The sequence below is a fragment of the Rhineura floridana genome, chromosome 1, assembly GCF_030035675.1.
Source record: "Rhineura floridana isolate rRhiFlo1 chromosome 1, rRhiFlo1.hap2, whole genome shotgun sequence".
NCBI lineage: Eukaryota > Metazoa > Chordata > Lepidosauria > Squamata > Rhineuridae > Rhineura > Rhineura floridana.
This window is the reverse complement of record NC_084480.1, coordinates 268,497,749-268,513,969: the sequence shown is the minus strand read 5'-3', so window position 1 is coordinate 268,513,969 and position 16,221 is coordinate 268,497,749. Positions and strand designations below refer to the sequence as shown.

General features: G+C 42.6%; 1 protein-coding gene across 10 annotated transcripts in view; it reads right to left on the bottom strand.

Moving 5' to 3' along the window:
* SULF1 (sulfatase 1) overlaps positions 1-16,221 on the bottom strand; it is a 167,679-nt gene that overhangs the window by 98,566 nt on the left and 52,892 nt on the right. For 2 of the 10 annotated variants that reach the window (XM_061600850.1, XM_061600835.1), the window contains exon 3: positions 7,491-7,570. The exons of the other annotated variants lie outside the window; for them this stretch is intronic. The gene's annotated coding sequence lies outside the window, so the exon portion shown is untranslated. The remainder of the gene's footprint in view (positions 1-7,490; positions 7,571-16,221) is intronic. 10 annotated transcript variants of the gene reach the window in all.

The window sequence follows — 16,221 nt, the reverse complement described above, 5'->3', positions numbered from 1 at the left end:
TAATAAGGGCAGCCCAAGGTCACCCTGAACTAGGAGCCAAATCCTGAAAGAACCTATATCTTAGGAGACAGATCCTAGAAGAAGGAAGCCCATAGAAAGCTAGTTTTCAACACCACCCTAGCAGGAAAGCTTCAGGGGACACTGTAAACAAGGCTAAATTCCAGTCGGAGAGAAGGGGGAAAAGGAAACTCCACCGACACATACAGGGAGAGAGTCAGCTCAGTCCTTGCTAAAAAGGGCAGCTTCAGCCTTCCTGAAACACAACCACAAGCTCTGTTTCCCTAGGTTAAAGAAAGGTCAGGCTGTTCTAGGTGGGAAAACAACAAACACAAAAGACTTGCCTGGAAGGCACAGCCCCTTGATTAGATTAAAAGCAGCCAAAAGCTTAAACAGCCCCGCCCCTCGCTCAGGAAGTAAGGAAGCCTGAGAGAATACTAAAGAGTTAAGCCCCAGCTGATAGCCATCAGCCTCAAGTAACACATCATTGGCTGGCAGCAGTAGCTGGGAGGAACCAGCTACACATATAAAGTCAGAGCACCCTAGCGAGGGAGCCTGCTCCACAAGATAGAGGGAGCCCCAGCTGATGAAGCGTCAAGGCGAGTTAAGCAGCAGAGCGAGTTCGACAGCAGGGCGAGGAGGCCAGGGCCCCCCACTCTGCCCGTCTGTTCCCTGACCTCAACTAAACCACAGTCTCCAACCCATTGACGTAATAAACCTTAAACAAAACTATGCAGGTAAGAAGCCAGCAGGGGTGTGGGGGCTTTCCAGTGTTTTGCACCGCCTGCAGCATGTACGACTATCTGCCTGTTGGACAGAAGTCGTGGGTGTGCTCTCGGTGCAATGAGCTCCTGGCTCTCCGGGAATGACTTCATTTCCTTGAGGCCAAGGTGGCGGACCTGGAAAAGCTGAGAGAGGCAGAGAGGTGTGTGGAGGAGGCCTTCAGGGACGTTATAGCTGTGTCCCACTCCAACGATGATAGCTCTCCTGCTATCATGGAGAACGATGGTCTCGGGGAAGGAGAGCATCCAGCTGAGGAAGAGGGAAACGATCCCTTAGAAGGGACCCATTGCTTGGGAGATGAGCAGCTATCCTCTCGTGCCGAGGATATATCTCCAGGGGGTGGAGGGATCCTTGTAGTGGGTGATTCGATCATTAGGAACATAGACAGTGGGGTGTGTGATGGGCGTGTAGACCGCAAGGTGTTTTGCCTGCCTGGTGCGAAGGTTGCGGATATCGCCCGTCGTTTAGATAGTTTGGTAGACAGTGCTGGGAAGGAGTCAGTGGTCGTGGTGCACGTTGGCACCAACGACATGGGGAAATGCAGCCGTGAGGTCCTGGAAGCAAAATTTAGGTTGCTAGGTAGGATGCTGAAAGCCAGGACCTCCAAGGTGGCTTTCTCTGAAATGCTACCAGTTCCACACGCAGGCCCAGCCAGACAGGCCCAGCTTCGCAGTCTCAATGCGTGGATGAGACGATGGTGTCGGGTGGAAGGGTTCGGATTTGTTAGGCACTGGGGAACATTTTGGGACAAGCCGGGCCTGTACAAAAGGGACGGGCTCCACTTGAACCAGAATGGAACCAGACTGCTGGCACTTAAAATTAAAAAGGTAGCAGAGCAGCTTTTAAACTGACTGAGGGGGGAAACCCGACAGGACCTGAGAAAGGTCCGGTTCGGAATAAACCTCCCCCCTGGGATAAAAACCAAAGAAATGATGAAATTTTAAAAAGGGTAGGCCTAGAAGTAGGCATTGTGAGAGCAGGGGCACAGGATATAAATTCAGAAGAGCAAAATTACCACAGGCCTAACCACAAGTGCCAAAGACACTTGAAGAGAGACACTGCTTACAAGTGCCTGTACGCTAATGCTAGGAGCCTCCGAACCAAGATGGGAGAACTGGAGTGCTTGGTCTTAGAGAAGAGCATTGATATAGTGAGCATAACCGAGACCTGGTGGAATGGAGAAAACCAGTGGGATACGGTTATCCCTGGATATAAACTATATCGGAAGGACAGGGAAGGAAGTATTGGTGGCGGAGTCGCTCTATACGTGAAAGAAGGCATTGAATCCAGCAAGCTCGAAACCCCAAAAGAGGCAGACTCCTCCACAGAATCGTTGTGGGTGGTGATACCGTGCCCCAGGAGGGACTTAATACTGGGAACGATCTATCGTCCCCCTGATCAAAATGCTCAGGGAGACCTTGAGATGAGATATGAAATTGAGGAAGCATCCAAACTAGGAAATGTGGTAGTAATGGGTGACTTCAACTACCCGGACATAGACTGGCTGCATATGTGTTCCAGTCATGACAAAGAAGCAAAGTTTCTAGATATTCTAAATGACTATTCCCTAGATCAGTTGGTCATGGAACCAACCAGAGAGATGGCAACCCTGGACTTAATCCTCAGTGGGGACCGGGACCTGGTGCGAGATGTAAGTGTTGTTGAACCGATTGGGAGCAGTGACCACAGTGCTATTAAATTAAACATACATGTAACTGGCCAATTGCCAAGAAAATCCAACACGGTCACATTTGACTTCAAAAGAGGAAACTTCACAAAAATGAGGGGATTGGTAAAAAGAAAGCTGAAAAACAAAGTCCAGAGGGTCACATCACTCGAAAATGCTTGGAAGTTGTTTAAAAACACTCTATTAGAAGCTCAACTGGAGTGCATACCGCAGATCAGAAAAGGTACCACCAGGGCCAAGAAGATGCCAGCATGGTTAACGAGCAAAGTTAAGGAAGCTCTTAGAGGCAAAAAGTCTTCCTTCAGAAAATGGAAGTCTTGTCCGAATGAAGAAAATAACAAAGAACACAAACTCTGACAAAAGAAATGCAAGAAGACAATAAGGGATGCTAAAAAAGAATTTGAGGAGCACATTGCTAAGAACATAAAAACCAACAACAAAAAATTCTATAAATACATTCAAAGCAGGAGACCATCTAGGGAGACAATTGGACCCTTGGATGATAAGGGAGTCAAAGGTGTACTAACGAACGATAAGGAGATTGCAGAGAAGCTAAATGAATTCTTTGCATCTGTCTTCACAGTGGAAGATATAGGGCAGATCCCTGAACCTGAACTAACATTTGCAGGAAGGGATTCTGAGGAACTAAGACAAATAGTGGTAACGAGAGAGGAAGTTCTAAGCTTAATGGACAATATAAAAACTGACAAATCACCGGGCCCGGATGGCATCCACCCGAGAGTTCTCAAAGAACTCAAAGGTGAAATTGCTGATCTGCTAACTAAAATATGTAACTTGTCCCTCGGGTCCTCCTCCGTGCCTGAGGACTGGAAAGTGGCAAATGTAACACCAATCTTCAAAAAGGGATCCAGAGGAGATCCCGGAAATTACAGGCCAGTTAGCTTAACTTCTGTCCCTGGAAAACTGGTAGAAAGTATTATTAAAGCTAGATTAACCAAGCACATAGAAGAACAAGCCTTGCTGAAGCAGAGCCAGCATGGCTTCTGCAAGGGAAAGTCCTGTCTCAGTAACCTATTAGAATTCTTTGAGAGTGTCAACAAGCATATAGATAGAGGTGATCCAGTGGACATAGTGTACTTAGACTTTCAAAAAGCGTTTGACAAGGTACCTCACCAAAGGCTTAGCAGTCATGGAATAAGAGGAGAGGTCCTCTTGTGGATAAGGAATTGGTTAAGAAGCAGAAAGTAGGAATAAACGGACAGTTCTCCCAATGGAGGGCTGTAGAAAGTGGAGTCCCTCAAGGATCGGTATTGGGACCTGTACTTTTCAACTTGTTCATTAATGACCTAGAATTAGGAGTGAGCAGTGAAGTGGCCAAGTTTGCTGACGACACTAAATTGTTCAGGGTTGTTAAAACAAAAAGGAATTGCGAAGAGCTCCAAAAAGACCTCTCCAAACTGAGTGAATGGGCGGAAAAATGGCAAATGCAATTCAATATAAACAAGTGTAAAATTATGCATATTGGAGCAAAAAATCTTAATTTCACATATACGCTCATGGGGTCTGAACTGGCGGTGACCGACCAGGAGAGAGACCTCGGGGTTGTAGTGGACAGCACGATGAAAATGTCGACCCAGTGTGCGGCAGCTGTGAAAAAGGCAAATTCCATGCTAGCAATAATTAGGAAAGGTATTGAAAATAAAACAGCCGATATCATAATGCCGTTGTATAAATCTATGGTGCGGCCGCATTTGGAATACTGTGTACAGTTCTGGTCTCCTCATCTCAAAAAGGATATTATAGAGTTGGAAAAGGTTCAGAAGAGGGCAACCAGAATGATCAAGGGGATGGAGCGACTCCCTTACGAGGAAAGGTTGCAGCATTTGGGGCTTTTTAGTTTAGAGAAAAGGCGGGTCAGAGGAGACATGATAGAAGTGTATAAAATTATGCATGGCATTGAGAAAGTGGATAGAGAAAAGTTCTTCTCCCTCTCTCATAATACTAGAACTTGTGGACATTCAAAGAAGCTGAATGTTGGAAGATTCAGGACAGACAAAAGGAAGTACTTTTTTACTCAGCGCATAGTTAAACTATGGAATTTGCTCCCACAAGATGCAGTAATGGCCACCAGCTTGGATGGCTTTCAAAGAAGATTAGACAAATTCATGGAGGACAGGGCTATCAGTGGCTACTAGCCATGATGGCTGTGCTCTGCCACCCTAGTCAGAGGCAGCATGCTTCTGAAAAGCAGTTGCCGGAAGCCTCAGGAGGGGAGAGTGTTCTTGCACTCGGGTCCTGCTTGCGGGCTTCCCCCAGGCACCTGGTTGGCCACTGTGAGAACAGGATGCTGGACTAGATGGGCCACTGGCCTGATCCAGCAGGCTCTTCTTATGTTCTTATGTTCTTACCTATTTCATATAATGACCATAAACTTAACATCCAATTTCTTTAAGTAAGAAGAGTAACTAAACATCTTGCCCATCTGACAAGATGGATTTTTTTTATTATTATGCTCTATGAAATATTTTAATGCGAATGATTGCAGAAGCAATGTGGTTTATGACACAGTACACTACTTGCTAATTATGCATGACATCAATTTTTGCAAGTATTGCACATCGGCCTCTGAAAGACTGCATAAATTTTACAATCCGGCTTGCATATCAGATTGCTGAAACAGTATCTAGGTTTCATTACTACCCTGGCTTTTTGTTCTCAGTCTCTCTAAAAGGAAAAAAATTCTCATGGAAAAAGGCTCTTAGTCACTCCAAAACAACAAGACTCAGTTGGCATGTAAAAGCTCTACCAGCATTTTCCACCTGTCAGTCACTGATACAGAACAGATACAAGCAAAAGCCAAAAGATGCTGTCTGACAAGAAGAGTTTCTAAGGCTGCTTTCAATAGTGAAGCTAACACGCATTTTGTCTAACACTCTTTTTAAAAGGGCTTTTGAATACAGCACAGAGGATAGTGGAAAGCAGCTATTTTCATTCAAAACAATACTCCCATAATTTGAATGCAACTAGAATGACTTGGTTGGCATACGTTTTACTGTGCCAGGCTACACTTGCAGTCTGAAAAATAGGCATTATCAGCACTTGTCGCTTTTTCCCCTTTTTGTCACAGAGCAATGCAGTATCCGTGCTATCAATGAAGATTCTCCCATGCCAGAAATAAGCCAGTGTAATACTTCCATGAGCTTGACAACATTAATATTCAAACATATATAATGCATGCTAGTGTGATACCACATTAATTGTACAGACATGGTTAGTACTCGAGCATCATTCCTCCACACCAGGTACAAACTTGTAACACAAGTCCCTTTTTCCTCTCAATGCAAGAATGGCTTTTACGATTTTTGAAAAATTAGAGGATTGATTGGTGTCTTTTAGTTCTTTTAGATATTCAGAAGCATGCTGCCTCCACCATGGAGGCAAAGCATAGCTACTGTGGCTAGTAGCCACTGATAACCCTATCCTCCATGTATTTGTCTAATCCTCTTTCAAAGCCATCCCATAGTAGTTTTAATTTTAAAAATACATCCAATATCACAGCAAGAATCATACGAGAAGAGAGACATTCTCTCTCACACAGAAGGACATGCTTACCCATCTACAGATTTCATTTGTACTTTTATTCAAAATATTAGAAGTTTAAAAATCTGCTACACCTGACGAATTGGGGCCACCTTTGTGTACAGTTAATAAGAATACTGTTAATCCATTAGATCAATCAAGTAAACACTGGAGCCCTTGAAATAACAATGAGCATATTCATGGAGTTGTTGTGGAAATTGACATGATCAAGACTAAACAATTCTTTGCACATTAGAAGTACTGTACAAATTATCAGCATCTTATGTCTATGGAAAAGGGCAAATGCATGTCTGTGGGGGAGGAAGAGAGAGAGAGAAGCAGTGGTACAGCTAGGTAGCTGTAGATTTTAGACTTAATGCTCTTATGGGGTAAGACCCTTTGGATGGCAATATCTGTTAGTTCACTTACTTCACATTGTAGTAAGTGAGCCCTGCTGCTGTGCTTGGAGAACCTTCTGTTCGTTCTGCTACGCAGGGCCCTGGATTTGTGCCCCTAAGTCCTACCCTGATGGCACCAGTGTTCTACATGCAGTGTGTGTGTGTATGAGAGAGAGAGAGAAAGAGAGAGTGCAAATCCACCTACCTTTTGATGGTCCTCCAAACTACTGTTTTTAGAAGGCTATGGGAGGCATGACTTGACTAAAGCTGGGGGGCAGGGTGAGTGGGGTTGTTCATTTCATTAAGGACCTCCTGTGTCCCCCCCACCCTGAAATTCAAGCATTTGCCACTGCTCCAAAATATTTATAAAAGGACCTCCCTATCTAAGTACTTTACAAAAAAATAGAGCCTAGCCCTAGGGTTTACAAGTGCACTCTTTCTCACCCACACAGTCAAATGGTTGCCTTCACCTAGCTAGTTATCAGTTCTTGTTTGCTTTCATAATATAATGGTTCCTTGAATCCTATCATTGTCTCATTCAATTGTGTGGCAATGGATACGTGTACTAATCACTATCCATTAATTTTGGCTCCCTCACTGTACCAAATTAATCTTTTACCGAGGTCTTCGAGAGCTAATTATATTTATAAATAAGTTCAGCTTGCACTTTCTCAAAAGCTTTTTGAACTCAAGGCATTTTAATGAAAGGAACTACAGAGCAAATAAACATTTCATGCCACTTGCTTCCTTCTTCCAACAAGAAGAGCACTTTTAACAATTGAATGTCCGCAACAGCCCTCTTCGTTTACGATCTCTACTTCCAAGGCAATAAGGACAGTTTCCTAGATGTGAAATTGCTTTCCTTTGTCCCTTGCTGCTGATGTAGTAAAAATAATTGCAGGATTAGGAAGGAAGCAATCTAGCTGTCCAGTGATTTTCAGTCTTCACATAATGTCTTTGATGTTTAGGTTCTTTCAGATAGACAATTAGTCACATACTGGCTCTGATAAAGGCAGCTATGGAAATCCCCTATACACCAGGATTTAATTTCTACTATTTATTTCTAAGAATCTAGTTATACTTACTGCGGGCTAAAAGATATCACACCAGGTACTTCATATCACCAATATTGCTGGAGAAAATTCAGCATTCTACTTGCTGTAAGCTAGAAACAGGAAATTGTCCTCTGAGATAAAGTCTTTCTTCAGTAAGGAGCCTAAAACATTTTTAATTGCCATTAACTTTACAGAAAGTTGTCTGAAGGCATAACAACTAATCAATGTAAATTTGGCTATCATTTCCCCCCCAGAATGATTTTGCATAGTAATATGATGTTTAAAATGCAGTAGCACTTCAAATCACTTGAGTGGCATGCAGATTTGTTCTTAATGATTAATATTAACATTTTCTTATCCTATTGGAGGAAGGACTTGCACTACTCTGCAGCAATTATTCTCGGTTCAACAATAAAGACAGCTTCTATTTGTTACACTGGCTGTCATTTGCTATCAAATACTAGACACTTTTGTAACATACTTTCTTTTGCTCAAAATACCTCTAGGTTGCTACACAGATGAAAGTCATCCCTACTGTGCATTCTTCCATGTTCCCTTTCTGCCATATTCTATACCATGCAACAGGTTAGCATTAAACAGATAGCATATAGAGACCCTGCAGCGCAACATCTGACAATTGTAGCTGTAGTCGGCATAGCAGAAAGATGGTCTGATGCTCCATTGACATGATATTGCAATTAGCACACAACGCTAGTGCAACACTTCATCTATCATGTCACCTAAAAAACATAAGGTGCTATTCAGTTCTAGTTCCACTCAGAGTAGACCCACTAAATTTAATATACATGACACACTTAGGCTCATTAATTCTGATGGGTTTATTCTGGGTAGGGCTTATCTGAATGCAACCCAAAGGGTAGATCACAGCACTATTGAGAAATTTTATGCTGCGCCAAGTTGCCATGCCCCTGCTGTCAGCTGTACCAGCTAGCTCCTGCCCCTGGTGTCTGTGCAGTCATCTGCAGGACTGACACCTTTGGACATACAACATTACATGTAAAAGCTTCCATGCAAGATGACCAGGGTTCCAGATCACATGGAAGCCTTCACATATACAGCTGAACCTGCAAAGGGCTCATCCCTGCAGACATTTGAGCTGTGTGTGCAGGCACCAGAGAGAGGGGTGTGTTAGCATGCACAATGTTGGGGGATTTGCTATTCAGCATGGTACTGCTCCCCACTAATGCACTGGTCTGATTGTATGTGTAAAGCTTCTAAACAGGGATCATGTGCACTTCTCCTCTGGTGGTAAGCTGGCAGTGAACTCCAAGATACTGTAAACCACAATTTTTATTCAATGTAAAGGAAAACTCTGCTCCTTTGCCAGCTATCATCATCTTATTGCAAGTACGTTGCAGCCTAAAAGACTGCGCACACCAATTTTAAATTGCAGAAATGATAAATTAAGTAGTTGGGCGGCTGTGTGTGTGGAGGTTGGAACTACTATTTTTCATTTAGCTCTGAAAGCAAAATTGTGGTTTTATGGCTAATTAAAAATCTTAAGCAACAGAACATATGCAATGAAGTTTAAGTGCTGGCACCTGTAAAAGGGAATTCACTGTCAACTGTCCCTTGAATTGCATCCCAGCCTCTAGTCATCCCTTGGAAAAACCCTGATTCAGGCCTGTTTTGTAGAACCCTGACAGGAAATTGTACATAACCCTGTTAATAAACCTGTTCAGTGACCAACCCTGTGTGGAACTTGAAACTGAAAGGTCAAGATTTGGCAGACAAAACAAGTCCAACATTCGAATGATGACATTCCCATGATGATATGCAGCTGAAATATGACCCAATTCACATGTATTCCAATCCTGAGAATGAATCTGAATCTAACTTGATGAATATAAAAAGATAAATTTTATATGATCAAACCATATAATATTAGTTCTACTGTTAGAGTTGTACACATTAGCCATACATATGGAAAGCAGTTAACATACTCAGTGAAAAAAGTAAAATTTAGAAAACCGATTTAGAAAATAAAGAAGGGAACACAGCACAGAATTCCTTCCCCAAAGAGGGGAAAACTGGAGTAGTTTCTGCCTCTAAATAAAAATATGAAATGTATTTCAGTATTGTGATATTTTCAGGTAGCCACATGTCACACTACACTAGAATTTAAAAACGTATGTATTTATCCTCCTCCATCTGAATGCTATGCCGTTCATGTGTAAACTTGTCTTTCAGAATCCTGGGAAAAAGAAGTCAGCCATTATCCTCTCAAAGGTCACTTGGCTACTCAAACACCAATCCTCCCAATATTGGCTGCTTCAAACTTTGCACAAGTAAGGCCACAACCATTTTCTTTCCTTCCTGTGACTCTTGTTGGTTTTATTTAATCAGCTTACGAGACCTCCCTTAGTTTTCTTGAGATGCACTATGCTAAACATCAAAAAGGTTTCTTTACCGCTGTTTTGTTTATAAAGGGGATATAAAAGAATAGCCATTTAATCATGCTGTGCTACAGCTCCAGTCTGAGCATTTTAAGAGCCATAATCCCTTTTCTCCTCAACCCTCCCAGAAGAAAGTGTTAAATTATACACACATGAGCCCCATTCTGCTCCCACTGAAAATCAGCAGGAAACTCCTGGCTGTTTTCAACAGGAACCTTAAAAGAAGTATTTAATCACTGCACATGCAAGCACTGAATTTTTATTATTTTGAAATAACACCACTTTGGAGGCATGAGCATAAGTGTGTGCTTATGGGACTGGAACAAGCACTCCCTTAATACCATCTCAGCTACAGGCAGGATACAGATCACATGGCCAACTTCAATTACTCATCTTTATGACTCAAGAAATACAATACTGTGAAAGCAAGTTACATAATAATATATTCAAGGAGACCATAGTCACAACACACACACACACACACACACACACACACACACACACACACACACACACACACACACACACACACACACACTTAGAGGTAGGTCACATCAATTTAAATGGATCATACTAACATCTAAATGTGCTTGGAATTGAAGCACCATGATTTCTCTTTAGTTGTCTTCATATTTTCTGCTCCTTACAGTCCCTTAGCAACAGAGGAAGAGCCCAGAACAGTTAACCCCACCCCATTTTTTGACCTCACAAATATCATCTTTACAAGTAAACAACCAACAATAGACAACAACCACCAATTATGAAGGTAGAAAGCCAGCAGGGCTGTTAGACCTATGTGGCGTATTGCACAGAATGTCACATGTATGAACACCTACAGGAATTAGCTTCTGGCTCTCAGGCAACAAGTTTGTTCCCTGGAGGGCAAGGTAGCAGACCTGAAGACATTCATGGATGAGATCTTCAGGAATGTATTAGCAGCATCCCACTCCCAGGGTGACAGGTCCTCTGTTGTAAAGGAGAAAGAGGATGTTACTCCAAGGAAGATAGAAATTATGCCTCAGAGGAGACCCATCCCTTTTGAGAACAACGGATACTCTATTGCACCAGGAATATGCCTGCAGAGATGGAAAACTCCTAGTAGTGGACAACTCAAGTCATTAAAAACAGAGAGATTGCTATGTAATGAGCATGTAGACTTCCTGGTGTGATGATAGCTAATATCACACTTTGGCTGGATAGGCTAGGAAGGGGTCATAAATGTAGTTATGTAGTCCTGAATGTGGATTTGTTAGATAGGAAGTTGAAACCCAGAACCTCCAAGGTAGCTTTCTCTGAAATACTATTTGTTCCACACATAGGGCCAGCTAGACAGATGGAGCTGAGGGGGTCTCAATATGTGGATGAGAGAGTGGTATCAGGAAGAGAGCTTTGGATTTATCTGGCACTAGTGCACATTTGGGGACAAGCCAGACTTGTACAAAAGGGACAGGCTTCATTTGAACCATAATGGAGCCAGAGTACAGGTACTTAATATCAGAAAGCTTGCAGTAGCTGGTAAAAAGCTGGCAGGACCTGAAGAGCATCCAGTTCAGGATGAATCCTTAAGGAATGAAGGTGAAAATGTTTCAAATGGGGATGGTGTAGAACTAGACAATAAATGTACAGTAGGGCCTGACAGCCAGTCAAAGAGGACAAATGGCTATGGGGAAAAAGGCAAACACCACAGACATTTGGAGAGGGATAGTATCTAATGCTAGAAGCCTCTGAGCCAAGATGAGGGAGTGTTTTCTTTTAAATGAGAGCTGGGATATAACAGACACCTGGCAGAATGGAAAGAACCAGTGGGATACAGTTATCTCTGGGTATAAACACTCTAGGATGAACAGGGAAGGGTGTACTGGGGGTAGGGTTACTCTGAATGTCAAGTAAAAGGGGACATAGAGTCAAACAAACTAGAAATCTCCCTGTACGATAGTAATACCAGGCCCCAAAAATAATATACTACTGGGGTTATACTGTCACCCCCAACCAGAAAACTCAGGGAGTCGTTGAGCTGGAGAATGAAATCAGGGAGGCATGCATGAGAGAAAGTGCTGAAGAAATGGGAGACTTAAATTACCCTCACATAGATTGGATAAATTCTTGTGCTGGTCATGCCAAAGAGCTATATTCCTTAAACATCTATGGCCTAGAACAGTTGGCCATGAAACTGACCAGAAGGGAGGGAGTCCCAGACTTAATCAAGAGCTCCTCATAACTTGGGATAAACTGTAAGTGTTGCTGAACCAATCAGAAACAAATCCCATTATCAAATTCAACATATAAGTAAGTGGGAAATTGTCAAGGAAATCTATACAGTCACACTGGAATTCAAAAGAGGAAACTTAAAAAAAAAGTAATAATGAGGGGTCTGGTAAAGAGGAAGCTGAAAGTCAAGAGGGTCAAATCTTTCCAAAACACTTGGAGATTATTCAAAACAACAATTATAGAAGCTCAGCTAGAATGTATATTGTAGATTAGGAAAGGTACTACAAAGTTTAAAAGGTCACCAGTGTGATTAACAAGCAGAGTCAAGAAGTGGGAGTTTTGACTAAATAAGGAGATCAAAAAGGAGCATAAACTTGGAAACAGACAATTTGGGGTGCAAAAGAGTTTTTTATGAGTATATTACTAAAAATATTAAGATCAGTAATAAAAAAGTATTTGAATACATCAGAGGCAGAATACTGGCTAGAGAGGTGGTTGGATCATTGGATAACAAGGGAGTCAAAGGTGTGGTCAAGTAGAATGACAGGTCTTCAGAAAAGCTGAATGAATTTGTGTTTGCCTTTTCTGTGGAAGATGAAAGAAAGATTCCTGTGACTAAACTGACATTTTCAGGAAGGGAGTCTGAACAGTTGAGGCAAACAGTACTGAGAAGAGATGAAGTCTAGACCTTATCGACAAATTAAAAATTGACAAATCATCAGGCCAGGATGATCCCAAGAGTTCTTAACACACTCAAATGTGAAATTGCTGATCATCTTAACAAAAATATTTAGCTTATCCCTAAATTGGCTTCCATACCTGATGACTGGAAAACACCAGTTTTTAAAAAGGGATTCAGAAGGGAATGCAGGAAATTACAGGTGAGTGAGCTTCAAGTCTTTTCCAGTTAAAATTGGTCAAAGCAATATTAAAGAAAAAATAATCAAGCATGTAGATTCCTCTGTATTATAGAACAAGTTTTGCTTTAAAATAATCAACATGGCTTCCACAAAAATAAGTTCTGTCTCACTAACCTTCTAGAGCATTAATAAGCACATGGATGGGGTAATCTAGTAGATGTTGTATATTTGGACTTTCAAAAATTCACTCACCAAACGCTCCTGAGTAAACTTACTGGGGATGGGGAGGGGTTAGTAAGGGATCCTTGCAGAAGTGGAGTAGTGGGGAAAGAACATAGTCTGCAATCCTATACCCACTTGCCTTAGACTGAGCAAGCTCCATTAAACTTAATTGGATTTACAGGATTAATTAATTCCGCTGTTAATTTTGCTACCAGACAGGAAAGTCCAGCACCTGATGCAAGGACAACTTTGTCACTTCATTGGGAGTATCAAACTGCTTAAAAGGCCAGCGAATTTACTGAAAATCAGAATGTTCTGGTTCACTCTTCAGCACACATACACAAAATCATCTCTCTTTACACTTTATGATCAATAAGGAGCCAACGACTTAGGCAAAATAAGCTCAATATTCCTCACTGCCTAGCAAAAGGTACATGAATTCCTTGGGCAGGGAATCCGAGCTAAATCAAGCTACAGATTGCAGTCTAGTAGAGGTTTCACAATTCCCTCAGCTGCATACTCAAAAGGTATACAGCCTTTCCTTTCAGGCAGACACTGTTCTATATCCCACCACTAAAAGTGCTTCACTGAATGCATGCTAAAGACGACCCTCACCTACTCAGACACAGAAAGCCTGTCCTTACTTGCTCCAGCTTTTTCCTGAAAACATGTGACCTTTGCCGCTGGTAACTTTGTCTAGCCCAGAGGCACGTTCAATGAGCTTCTTTCAGATCTACTTTGACATTACTATTAATCTACAGCTCGTGAATTTAGTAGAACCACATAACCTTTTCATTATAACTCCAGGCATTTCATAAGAGACTCAGTTTAGTCTACTATTATTATTGAGAGAAGAAACATGTCCTCTCGACCCTTGCCATTCTTGGCTTATTAAAGCTTGTCGAGGGGATTTGACCGAGTGGATCCAGGGTGTGGTCAAAGCATCATTGCGTGAGGGAGTGGTTCCAGCTGCGCTGAGAGAGGCAGTGATCTCACCACTCCTGAAAAGCCCACCCTGGACTAATTGGTCTGTGACAATTACTGACCAGTCGCAAATACCCCCTTCTTAGGAAAGGTGATTAAAAGGGTTGTGGCGCAGCAATTGTAAGTACTCTTGGATGAAGCAATTTATCTTGACCCATCCCAGTCTGGGTTCAGGACTGGTTATGGGACTAAATTGGCCTTGGTCGCCCTGATGAATGACCTTTATCGGGAGAAGGACAGGGAGAGTGTGACCCTGTTACTCTTACTTGATCTCTCAGTGACTTTTGATAACACTGACCATGGTATCCTTCTGGGCCAACTTTGTGAGCTGGGTATTGGAGGCACTGTTTTACAGTGGTTCTGATCCTATCCTCCAAGGTTGTTTTCAGAGAATAGCATTGGGTGATTGTCTTTCGGCCCCCTGGCAGTTGTGCTGTGGGGTGCCGCAGGGTACCATCTTGTCTCCCATGCTGTTTAACATCTATATGAAGCCCTTGGGAGGGGTCATCAGGAGATTTGGGGCAAAGTATCAGCAGAACACTGATGATACCCAGCTCTATTTCTCTGTAATATCTGAACTAGGAGAGGCCATGCAAGCCCTGGAACAACCTGGACTCGGTGGTGGGCTGGATGAGGGCCGATAAACTGTCTGAATCCTAGCAAGACAGAGGCGCTGTGGATTGGTGGTTCCCGAGTTCAGAAAATTGGTCAGTTGCCTGCTTTGGAAGGGGTCATACTCCCTCTGAAAGAACAGGTCCGTAGTCTGGGGGTGCTCCTGGATCCATCTTTGTCACTAGAGGTCCAGGTGACCTCTGTGGCTAGGAGTGCCTCTTACCAGCTTTGGCTGATAAGACAGATGGAGCCGTTTCTGGACCGGGATTGCCTGACCACTGTTGTCCACACACTGGTAACCTCTAGGCTCAATTACTGTAATTCGCTCTATGTGGGGCTGCCCTTGAGGTTGGTCTGGAAGCTGCAGCTGGTGCAAAATGCGGTGGCCTGACTGCTCACTGGGGCAGGGTATCACCAACATATCGCTGCTGAAAGAATTGCACTGGCTGCCCGTTAGCTACGGGGCTAAGTTCAAGGTTCTAGTCTTGGTGTACAAAGCCCTATATAGCTTAGAACCAGGATACCTGAAAGACCGTCTTATCCATTATATACCCAGTTGATCACTGCGCTCTGCAGGTGAGGACCTCCTGCAGATACCATCTTATCAGGAGGTATGTTCCGCACAACATAGGAAATGCACCTTTAGTGTGGCGGCATCTACCCTGTGGAATTCCCTCCCCTTAAATATTGTACAGGCGCCATCTCTGTTATCTTTTCGGTGCCTATTGAGGACCTTCCTGTTTCAACAAGGCTTTTAAGTTGAGACCTTATCCCAGTCTGCATCTGTGTTGGAATTGCTTTTTAATATGTTTTTAAACGTTTTTTTAAAAATGTTTTTAACCTTTTTTTAAAGATGTCTTGAAAGTTTTTAAAAAAATGTTTTTAAAGATGTTTTGTTTTAATGTATTTTAAAGTCTGTTTTTATGATGTTTTAAAGTGTTTTTAGTGCTTTTATTTGCCGCCCTGGGCTCCTGTTGGGAAGAAGGGCGGGATATAAATCAAATAATAAATAAATAAGAAAGTGCAAAGTATATATGTTTCAGTAATTCCATCTTGAACTGTCTAGATGCCCTCCATAGGCTGAGGACAACACTTTACATTGCACTTCATTAAACTGTTGCAAAATTGTATGCAAATCACTGTCCACTTTTTTGGTGATGCATAAGTAAGCTACTTTAGGAAGGGAATGTCACCTCTGGGGTACTGCCACATAAAAGGCTCTGTCTTGGGCTTCCGCCTACCAAACCTTTTTTAGTGGCGGGGTACAGAACAGGCCTCCGAGGTTGATCTCTGGGCAGGTTCAAATGGGACCAGGTGGTCTTTCAGATACCCTGGCCCTAAACCCTTTATAGGCAAGCACCAGTACCTTGAACTGGGTCTGGAAATAAATCTGAAGCCAGTGCAATCAATATAAGACTGGAGAAATGTGATCTGAAAAAACTATAATAGACAGCAAGC